This window comes from Orycteropus afer, unplaced genomic scaffold, assembly GCF_000298275.1.
Source record: "Orycteropus afer afer isolate SDZICR_OR568_19922 unplaced genomic scaffold, OryAfe1.0 scaffold00017, whole genome shotgun sequence".
In the NCBI taxonomy this organism is placed as follows: Eukaryota; Metazoa; Chordata; class Mammalia; order Tubulidentata; family Orycteropodidae; genus Orycteropus; species Orycteropus afer.
In genome coordinates, this window is record NW_006921604.1 from 10,271,186 (window position 1) to 10,282,617 (window position 11,432).

The following is an 11,432-nucleotide window of genomic DNA, read 5'->3' on the forward strand; positions in this document are numbered from 1 at the left end:
GTACAATGATTCCAATTTCTCTACATGTCTGACAATATTTACTATCATCCATCTTTTTGATTATGGCCATCTTAGTGGTTGTAAAGATCTCTGGGTAGAACAAATGATTTTACTACTAATTTTTTTTTTCCCAGTTTCAATAGAAACATTTTTATGAAGCCGTGAACAGGACAAAGACAAAACAAAGACAATTAATTATCCAGGATGAGGGAAGATATCAGCATGAACACAGTACAGAAAGGCTGAATGGAGTCCACTGAGTCCCAGCTACCAAAACCAAACCAAACTTACTGTCGTGGAGTCAGATCTGACTCATAGCGACCCCTCCTTGGGTCGTGGTTTCACCACGGAAGTAGATTGCCCAACCCTCCTTCTGAGGACTGCCTGGTGGGTCCCAACCATCAGCCCTCTAGTTAGCAGTCAAATGTCCTAGGCACCGCACCACCAGAGCTCCTGTCCCAGCTACAGGGCTAGTTATATATGATTGAAAACAAAGGGAATCATCACAAAATCATGATTCATAACTGTTGCAGGTGGGACTACAGGAGTGGCGAAAGGACCATGATCTGGATATATACATAATTGAAAATAGAAAAGGGTTACAGGATTGGTTCTGAAGGGCTTTCACTACATGGCTAGGTGGTGGTCCAAATATGACTGAAGACCATGCAGCCTGAGTCTTAGCCACAAAGTCCCTACCAAACAGTACCAGGACCCCAAATTTAGTATAAATTAGAAAAGGACACACTTAGGCAAGTTGCCTTGCTCTTTGTGTGAGCATAATCTACTTTCAACCACATTGTTCCTGAAGGCAAACTGCCCCTCCCTAGGTTTGTCCTGGAATTTGTCTATGCACAGCCACAATGCTGGTTTAGTGGTCAGAAAGAACCCAAATGATGTCTTGATGTCTGAAACTTATGCTAACCCTCAAAATGGAGTTAGGGCTCCCACTGCAGACCACAGCCTTCCACAAACCAAATACTTTAGCATTTAAACTCTAATACACAAGTAAGATATCCTTCTCCTGGGGCCGGTCCCTTCTGACATCATGACCAAATTTACTACTGATCTTGACTACTAATCTGAAGATTGATAGTTTGAAACTGCCCAGCTACACTGAAGAAAGGCCCAGTGATCTGCTTCCATAAAGATTACAGCCAAGAAAATCCTGTGGAGTAGTTATACTCAGTAACATGTGGGTCGTCATGAGTTGGAATTGACAATGGCAATAGCCAAACCAAGCGATAGAAAGTGGTATCTTGCTGTGGTTTTGATTTGTATTTTCCTAAGTTGGGTACTGAAAAAGGTAGAAGAAGAACTGATGGATCTGAATTATGGTGTTGACAAAGAATAGTTAGTATACCATGGGCTGCCAGAAGAACAGACAAATCTGTCTGTGAAGAAGCACAAACAATTCTCCTTAGAAGTGAGGATAGTGAAACTTTGTCTGGCTTACTTTAGGCACATCGTCAGGAAGAACAAATTACTATGGATATATATCATCTTCGGTAAAGCAGATCAGTAAAAATGAGAGAAACTCTTCATGAGATGGATTGACACAATAGCTGCACAAATGGGCTCAAAAATACTGATAATTTGTGAGGATAGTGCAGAATTGGAATGATGTTCCGTTCCGTTATACATAGGTTCACTACGAAGTGAAGTCAACTTGATGGCAACTGTTTTGGTTCTCTAGTGTCACACTAACAGAAAATACAAGTGGGTGGCTTTAACAAACAAGGATTTATTTTCTTACAGGTTTGGAGGCTAGAAGTCTGAGTTCAAAGTGCCAGCCCTAGGGGCTGGATGAAAACCACTTGACCTTGGGCTTCAGCTCTGCCTCTTCCTCCCAGCCCACTGGAGCTAGAGGCATCTCTTAATTCAAGCAGCTGCTACCTTGCTGACAGACCCAAGGCCAATAAGTAAATAAGACAGTCCCAAGATTATCAAGCAACATGGCAGGCCACTAGTTAAGTCCAGAAATAGTCCCAAGATTGGCAGACAACATGGCAGGACACTGAGATGAAGACTCGGCCACATGCAGGATCCAGATGTGTCCAAAAGCTCAAGACTTTTTTCTTGAAGCATCTTTTTATGTACTAGAAGCAAACCATATCCCTAAGGCAGCTACTCAGCTGCTCACAGTAGATTCCACCATGGAGTTGATTTACAGTCTCATCATGAATAACTACATCCAGCTGCCCAACCAGTCAAAACCAGGCCCAGCCAATTTGACACATACCCTTAACTACCACAGCAACTAACAACAACACATGATGTTTAAGATCTCTTCGTGTGTTTCACTACTTCATCTGTATTCCACATATGTTGTATTTTTATTTTTATTCAATTCTATGTGTTATTTTTCCTTTGACTTTTTTTCTCTTTGACCTGTGAAAGATTTAGAAGTGTGGTTTTTAATTTCCATGCATTCATAGATTTTCCTGTTGTCTTTCTGTGTACTGGTTTCTAGTTTGGTTGCATTGTGGTAAGGGAACATGCTAAGCATGATTTAATTCTTTTAAATTATTTATGGCCAGGATATGGTCAATCTTGGTGAATGTTCTATAGGCACTTGAAAAAAATGTATATTTGGCTGTCGCTGAATAAAATTTCCCATGTGTATGAATTAGATCTTGTTTCTTACTGAATAATCTGCTATTCTATATCCTTGCTGATTTTCTGTCTAGAATTTCTATCAGTTGCTGAGAAGAGGATGTTGAGGCCTCCAAATATAATTGTATACTTGTATTTCTCCTTATAACTGGGACAGAGGGAGGCTTAGTTCCCCACTTCCATTATTAGGGGATGTTCTGGACTCCAAGCTTCTGATTAAGTGGTCCACGCGGGGGTTTGAAGGCCATGTGATAGACTGCTTTCCCATTTTCCTAGCACATTTCTTTCTGGCTTCTATGGGAGCTCTGGTAGCATAGTGCCTAAGGCACTTGACTGCTAACCAGAAGGCTGGAGGTTCAAACCCACCAGCCACTCCTCAGAAGGAAGATGGGGCAATCTACTTCTGTAGTTTTACTGCCTCGGAAACCCAAGCGGGGGCTGCTATGAGTCAGGTCCAACTTGATGGCACATAACAACAACAACATGGTTTCAGTTGAGAAATCTGCTGTCATTTGAATTAGTATTTCTCTCTGTTAGTGTAGTGCCTAAGACACTTGACTGCTAACCAGAAGGTTGGCGGTTCAAACCCACCAGCCACTCCTTGGCACGAGGACTGGTCAATCTGCTTCCGTAGTGATAATGCCTCAGAAACCCGACTCGACGGCAATGAGTTTGGTTGGTTATAGGGAATGTGCTATTTCTTTTGACTGTTTATCTTTAGTTTTCAGAAATTTAATTATGGTGTGTCATGGCATGAATTTCTTTGGGTTTATCCCATTTTGGTTTTATTCATCTTCTTGAATCTATAAGTTTATATCTTTGCCAATTTGGGAAGTTTCAGCATTATTTCATGAAATACCCTTTCTGTCCCATTTCTTTCACTCTCCTTCTGAGACTCTAATGGTTTGAATGTCTTCCATAGGTCACTGATGCTGATGTTTTCCTGGTCTATTTTCTCTTTGTTGCTCAGACTGTGGACAATATTGATCTGTCCATGAATTACTGACAAATTTTTTTCATTTTCACTCTTCTATGGAATGTATACGACAAGATTTTTTTCCTGTTATTATATTTTTCAGTTTTAAAACTTCCATTTGATTACTTTTTATAACTTTTTTTTTTTTTTTTTGCTGAGATTTTCTAATTTTTCAGTTGTTTCAAGAGAATTTATAATTGGTTGGTTCTTGAAATATTTTTATGATGGCTGCTTTAAATCTGTGTCAGATAATTTCAACATCTGTTTCACCTCAGTGTTGATGGTAGTTGATTTTCTTTTCTCATTCAATTAGCAATTTTCCTGATTATTGCTAAGAAGGATCATTTTCTATTACATCCTGGCTATTTTGGCTATTGTGTTAGGGAATTCAGGGCTTTATTTAAATCTTTTGTTTTTAGCAGATTGTTGTTTTAAAATAGCATACGGTCCTGATCTAAGTTTGTGGACTGTTCCAATTCCAATTTAATTTTCAGAGTCTTTGTGTTGCTATTTCGGCTGCTTAGGTTATTTGCTGCCACTGACTCTCTCACTGTTTCCTGCTGGTGCTGCTTGATTGTGTGGAAGGAGGTTCCCTTAGTGGGGTCACCTGGTGCCTCTCAATTGAGGAAGGGATTCTCAGATCAGATCTGCATGGTCCAACAGGCAAGGGGCTTGCTGTGGTAGAATTCACCCAGAGTTTTCAGGTAAGTCTCAGTCCTGGGAGGACAGAGAGACTTCCCAGGCTGGGTGCTTTTTATGGTATTTTTTTTTTTTTTAGTGGTGCAGTTGCCACATGTGTAGTGGTGTCTCGTGTTGGTAATGGAGAATATCAGTTTCAGCAGGAGAGGAGAGCACCTCTTGGGATAGGTGCTTGCTGTGGCAGGTTCTTTCTTGGCAATGTTGCCTGTCTGTATTCCTGGTGAGGCAGGAGAGTATCAGTGTGAAAGGAGAACTTTCTCCATGCCAGTTACTCCCAGAAGGGCCTATACCAATCCCCATTACCTGAGCTGCCAGGCTTATCTAGAGTTTTCTGAGGGACTGCTATTTTCTTTGTAGGAGGATTGAGTCTACTTGGGTTACCTCCTGCTGCCAAGTTGGGGATTGGGAGATGCCAGGCCTGGTTTCTTTTCTTCCACTGAAATGGGCAGTGGATGTCCTGCTGCTGTGCTTTTCCTCCAGTTCTGGGTTCTCTAACAAGTTCTTCTTGCTCTTTCTACCTTAGAGAGTTCTTCTTTGGTTACTTCTTGCATTGTTTCCAGGGTTCATAGCTGTATTCAACTGGGGGAAGCAGAGAAAGATGTGTCTAAAGCATCATGTCTAAACTGGAAGAGTCTATTCTAACTTTATTTTAACAAAATTAGAGAGTTAAAATGGAAGGGCTGCAAACGTATATTACAAGAAAATGCAACTTTCAGGCAGCACACTGGAAAGAGGGAATTATTTCCATTACAACTAATGCAAAATAACTAGAAACATCTAACACTTTTATCCATTAATGCTGCTCCCAAATGCATGAAATGAAACTTCAAATGCATTACATAAATAACAAAGAAATAATCAAAGACTTTGTGTGCTCATTCGTGCATCAAAAATGCTGGTTCTGAGCCTAAAAGAATATTGGAGACACACAGATGAAGGAAGACATTGCTGAATGTCTGAAAGTCCTTCCCTTTATCCTTTTCTCTAGAATAAGGCTGTCCAGTAGAAATATAATTGAAGCCATATAAATATATTTTTCTGGAAGTCACATTGAAAAAAGTAAAAAGCAGGTGTGGTAGTTAAATTTGTATGTCAGCTGGGCTGGGCCTGGTTGAGTGGCTGGGCAGCTGGTGGTAGTTATTCCCCATGATGAGACTGGCAATTAACCCATGGTGGAATCTTCCACAAGCAGCTGAGTAGCTGCCCTAGGGATATGGTCTATTTCTTGTATATAAGGAGAAGCCTTGGGGAATGGTCTCTAGCTTATGGCACTCTTGGGCCCTGCATGTCACTGTGTCGTTGTTCAGCAGCCTGCCATGTTCTGCTGACCTTGGAACTTACAATGTACTTAAATAAATGGCCTGCCATGTGGTTCAGTAATATTGGGACTATACCTTTTTATTTGTCAACCTTGGGCTTGTCAGCCCCAGTAGCAAGAAGCTGCTCTAGCTCCAGTTGGCCTGGAGCAGGAAGCAGAGCTGGACTCCAAGGTTGAGGGACTTTCACCCAGTCCCTAGAGCCTGGCACTTTGAACTTAGACTTAAAGCCTCCAAACTGTAAGAGAATAAAATCCTGTTTGTTAAGGCCATCCCATTTGTGGTATATTCTTGTCAGAGTGGCACTAGATTACAAGAACAGCAGGTCAACTACTTTATAAAAATATTTCAACTCAATACATCAAAAATATTATCATTTCAATGTGTAACCAGCAATAAAAAAAGTTGCTAATGAGATTTTTTTTCCACCTCTATTTATTTGTTTTGTAATACCAGGTCCTTGAAGTCTGGAGTGTATGTTATATTTATAGCATATGTGAATCCAGGTTAGCCACATTTCAAGTGCTGGGTAGCCATGTGTCCAGTGGCCCCTGAACTGGATAGCACAGCTCTAGAGTAAAGTAGGATTGAAGGTATGCTGCTTGCTTCTCTTTAAATCTTGGTTTCAATAATTCTACGTGATTTGTTCTCTTCTAGCCGAAGTTTCTACTGACTTGCTAACCATGTCACATGGGAAAATTTAGAGTAAAATGTGAACTATATAATCACATGGTTTAAGCATGAAATGGCATGTAAAGTGTGGATGCATAACTTGGGCCTCTTCTGTTCAGGAATTAGCCTGACTGATTACCACATTTGAAGAAAAATCTGTTCTACAATCTTTTTTTTTAAAAGTAATTCTTAGTATTTTTTTTTTTTTATTATTATATGAGTAAAACACCATCATTGTGGGAAATTTGAAAATAAGGGATTAAAAAAAAAAAAACAAAAAACCAGAACAAATAAGCATGTTTCCATCATCCAGAGATGGGAGATAGTTATGGTTAAATTTTCTGTGTCTGTTCCTTTCTTTTTTCTTTTCCCTTCTTTAAAACAAAAATGCTTCCCCCAGCCTTAATATTTCCTGACTTGATTTAAATAGATAAATATCCAAATCAAGCTTCTGAATTTCTATTCCTTCAATTTACCATTTCAGGTTAAATATAAAGCTTTGGTCAAATACTAAATTTTGTTAAAATGCATTTAATTTAGTGACAAGGTAAATGGGACAATTCTGGCCAGTTATTACAGGACAAGTAGAACTAAAAACCAATATCAACCCCACTGCCATCAAGTGGATTCCAACTCATAGCTACCCTACCGGACAGAGTAGAATCTCCCCATAGGGTTTCCAAGGCTGTAAATCTTTATGGACGCAGATAGCCACATCTTTCTCCCACAGAGCAGCTTGTGGGTTTGAACTCTCAGAACTGCCAACCTCTTGGTTAGCAGCCAAGTGCTTAACCATTGCACCTCCTTCTGAGGTTTGCTGCCCTCCAGAGGCCCTGCCTAGGAGCAAGGCATAGCTACCCTTTGCTTTGGCCCCACACACCTGTTTGGAGGTTTTACTGTCTGCAAGACAGTTTGCAGGGTCCTCTCTCTGGAACCCACTTAAGCCAACACTCATAATTTTTTTTAGTCATACTTCCTTCAGATAGCCTGGGATAATTTTTTAGTCTCGAGTGGAAGCAAGGGAGCTCTGGTAGCGTAGTGCCTAAGGCACTTGACTGCTAACCAGAAGACTGGCGGTTCAAACCCACCAGCCACTCCTCGGAAGGAAGATGGGGCAATCTACTTCCATAGTGATACTGCCTCGGAAACCCAAGGAAGAGTCGCTATGAGTCGGGTCTGACTGGACGGCATATAACAACAACAGTGGAAGCAATCACTCTCCTTAAATTCCCCGTTACCCTGGCTTTTCTTAGGGATGAATGCCTGAAGTCCTCTTCATTCTCCTGGGGAATTTGCAACACTCCCCCCCCACCCCCACTTTCTTTTGCTGAAGCAAGACGGGACAATCTACTTCTGTAAATATTTACCAACTCGGAAACCCGACGGGGGTCGCTACTAGTCAGAATGGACTCAGTGGCAGTGGGATTTTTTTTTTTTTTTTTTAATTTCCCCTTGTTTTGCCTGATAAAAGGACAAGGAGCACAAAATAGCCCAGAGTGCTTAAATTCTATCTAATATTGGGGCAGGTGACAAGGAAAAAAGTGGGAAAACAACTGGCAAATATCTCAAAAAACATTATTCCAGACTGCAAGGAAATATTTCATTCATTTTAAGCCCTCTGCTGATTTTCTGTACACTCTGCCTTTTCTTTGGATTTATCCATGATGTTCTTACCATCCTTAGTACAGACCCTGAATTTATTTTCGTACTGCTTCATACTACTTTGCTTCCACTTCCAGTAGGAAGATAGTCCCCAGCTTCAGGGAAGCCAGGGGGATTAAGTGCCTGTTTTCTGCTCAGAAATGTGTCAGTTCGGCCTTTCTGGGAGCCTCCTTCATAGTTCTCCTGACAGGATTTGGTGGGCTGGATAGAGGAGGAGAACCTCTGTTGTAGTGTTCAAGGGAATTTTGATCACTTAATTGATGTAGCCAGCAGGTGCCTAATGCAGCTGCAAACAGCCTGTGAGTAAAGCGGTTAGTCTGAGAGTGAAGAACGTGCGTCTAGAGGGCAGGAGGCGCTCAACCCCGGAAGCAGCCTGGATGGCTGTGGCAGAGCATTAATGGGTGACACTCAGAGCCACATGGCCCATCACTGCTGGAAGTGTATTAGGCAAGAAGGGACACCAGAGAAGGTTATTGTTTGAACAAGGACCGTCTGGAACAAGCAGTGATCACTTGAGAAAGGATAAAGTAGTTTTTTAAAAATTTTATTGTGATTTGGGTAGAAGTTTACAGTTTCATCTTCCATACAGCAGTTCATACACATTTTTTCCCATGATATTGACTGCAATGCCCCAGAATGTAACAGCTCCACTCCCACTTCCTCCCTGTAGTTACCTCTTCCCAGTGTCCTTCCCTCCCATGCACTCCTGCCCTGCCCCAGCTGTCTCCCTGTGCAAACACTGCTCTTCTGTTCTCCCAGGATTAATCACTCCAAGTAGTGTATCTACCTGGTGTAATTGATCACCTCATATGCCTGTCTGTTGTTTGGCTGGAAGCCACAGAAGTGAGTTCAATTCAGGTGGCTAGGGGCCATAATCTCAAGGGTCTCACCAGGCTCTATCAGACGAGTGAACTTGTTGTTCTTTTTTTCTTTTTTTTAAATGATTTTGAGTTTTATTCTACATTGTCCTCCCACTCTATCCAGGATCTCTTGAAGAGAAAGGGTAAAGTACTTTGTGGGGGAAAGGGAGTAATCCAACAACTGATCTTGGGCAAAGGACCTCTAGTCACTTTATTGACCTATATTGCTTTATAAGGGACCAGCATTTATTTTTCTGGCTAAGAGACTTCTAGGAATAAAAATTGAATATAGAGAGCAACATTTACTACTCATGAAAAAACATTAAGAAAATCTCTTCCTTTCTCTTCCACATTCATTTACTGAGCATCTGCTGTGGGCCAGATACTGTAATGTTGTTGTTAGGTGCCATCATGTCATCTCCAACTCATAGCGACCTTATGTACAGCAGAATGAAACACTGCCTGGTCCTGTGCCAGCCTTATGATCCTTGCTGTACTTGAGCCCATCATTGCAGCCACTGTGTCAATCTATCTTATTGAGAGCCTTCCCCTTTTTCATTGACCCTCCACTTTACCAAGCATGATATCCTTCTTCAGAGAATGGTCCCTGCCGGGAACCTGACCAAAGTAGGGAGACAAAATCTGGCCATTCTTGCTTCCAAGGAGAATTCCAGCTACACTTCCTCCCAGACAGATTTGTTAGTCCTTTTAGCAGTCCAGGGTACTTTCAGTATTCTTTGCCAAAACCCCAACTCAAAAGCATCAACTCGTCTTTGGTCTTCCATATTAATTGTCCAGCTCTCACATGCATATGAAGCAATTGAAAATACCATGGTTTGTGTCAGGTGCATCTTCTTCTTCAAAGAGATATCTTTGTTCTTCAGCACTTGAAATCTTTGCAGTAGAGTTGCCCAATGCAATATGTTGTCTGATGGCTTGGCTTCTGCTTCCATTACTGTTGACTGTAGAACCAAGTAATGTGAAGTCTTTGACAACTTCAATCTTTTCTCCATTTATCGTGATGCTGCTTATTGGTCTGATTGTGTGGTATAATCCATACCACAGAGTACTGAAAGATTCTATGGGCAATATATTGAATGATATAGGAAATATCAAAAGAAGATGGAAAGAATACATAGACTCACTGTATCAAAAATAATTGGTCAATGTTCATCCATTTTAGGAGGTGGCATATGATCAAGAAACAATGCTATTGAAGGAAGAAGTTGAAGCTGCACTGAAGGATTAGTAAAAAAGAAAGCTTCAGAAATTGATGGAATGCCCATGGAGATGTTTCAACAAACAGACACCACGCTGGAGGCACTCACTCGGCTATGCCAAGAGATTTGGAAGACAGCTACCTGGCCAACTGAGTGAAAGAGATTCATATTTGTACCTATTCCAAAGGAAGGTGATCCCACAGAATGTGGAAATTATTGAACAATATCATTAATATCATGTGCAAGTAAAATCTTACTGAAGATAATTCAAAGATGGCTGCAGCAGTATATTGACAGAGAACTTCCAGAAATGTAAGCTGGCAGAGGATATGGAATGAGGGATGTCATTGCTGATGTCAGATGGATCTTGGCTGAATGCATAGAATACCAGAAAGATGTTTACTTGTGTTTTATTGACTCTGTAAAAGCATTATTAGATTGTGTGGATCATAACAAATTATGGATAACATTGAGAAGAATGGGAATTCCAGAACACTTAATTGTGCTCGTGAGGAACCTGTACATAGACAAGGAGGCTGCTGTTCGAATAGAACAAGGGGGATACTACATGGTTTAAAACTGGTTAAAGAGTGAGTCAGGGTTGTATCCTTTCACCATACTTATTCAATCTGTATACTGAGCAAGTAATCCAAAAAGCTGGACTGTATGAAGAAGAACATGATTCACTTGCTGAAAGGATGATTTGAAGCACTTACTGATGAAGATACTGTAATAGATACTGCAAATAAAGAGATAAGGATAGAGTCCTTCACTGCCCTTACATTCTAGCTCACAGTCTGGTGTTATAAAAGTTAGCACTTAGGGGATTACCAGGTAGTCCAGAAAGGGGCTGAACGGAGCTCTGACCAGTGTGCTTTGGAAGTCCGAAGAAGGGTCTTCACCCAGATGCTGGGATGGAGAGTAGTCAAGGAAGGTTGGATTTGGGGTTGAGTGGAATGGACTGAGTGAAGTTAGAGAGAGGTGGTCTAGGAAGTGGGAACAGGGTGTACAAAAGCACAGAGACATCAGAGTGTGGCTTGAGTCCAAGGAACCTCAAGTAGCTTTGGCATGATTGGGACACAATACATGGGGAAATAAGTAGGCTGAGGTAAGAAAGGCAAGGACTAGGTTATCAAGGGTCTTATATATCAAGGAGGATGGATTTTCTCTGAAAGCAGTGGTTCTCCATACCCATGTTCATTGCAGCACTATTTACAATAGCCAAAAGATGGAAACAACCTAGGTGCCCATCAACTGAGGAATGGATAACCATACTATGGTACATACACACAATGGAATACTATGCAATGCTAGAGAATAATGTAGAATCTGCAAAACACCACATAACATGGATGAACTTGGAGGACATTATGCTGAGTGAAATAAGTCAATCACAAAAGGACAAATATTG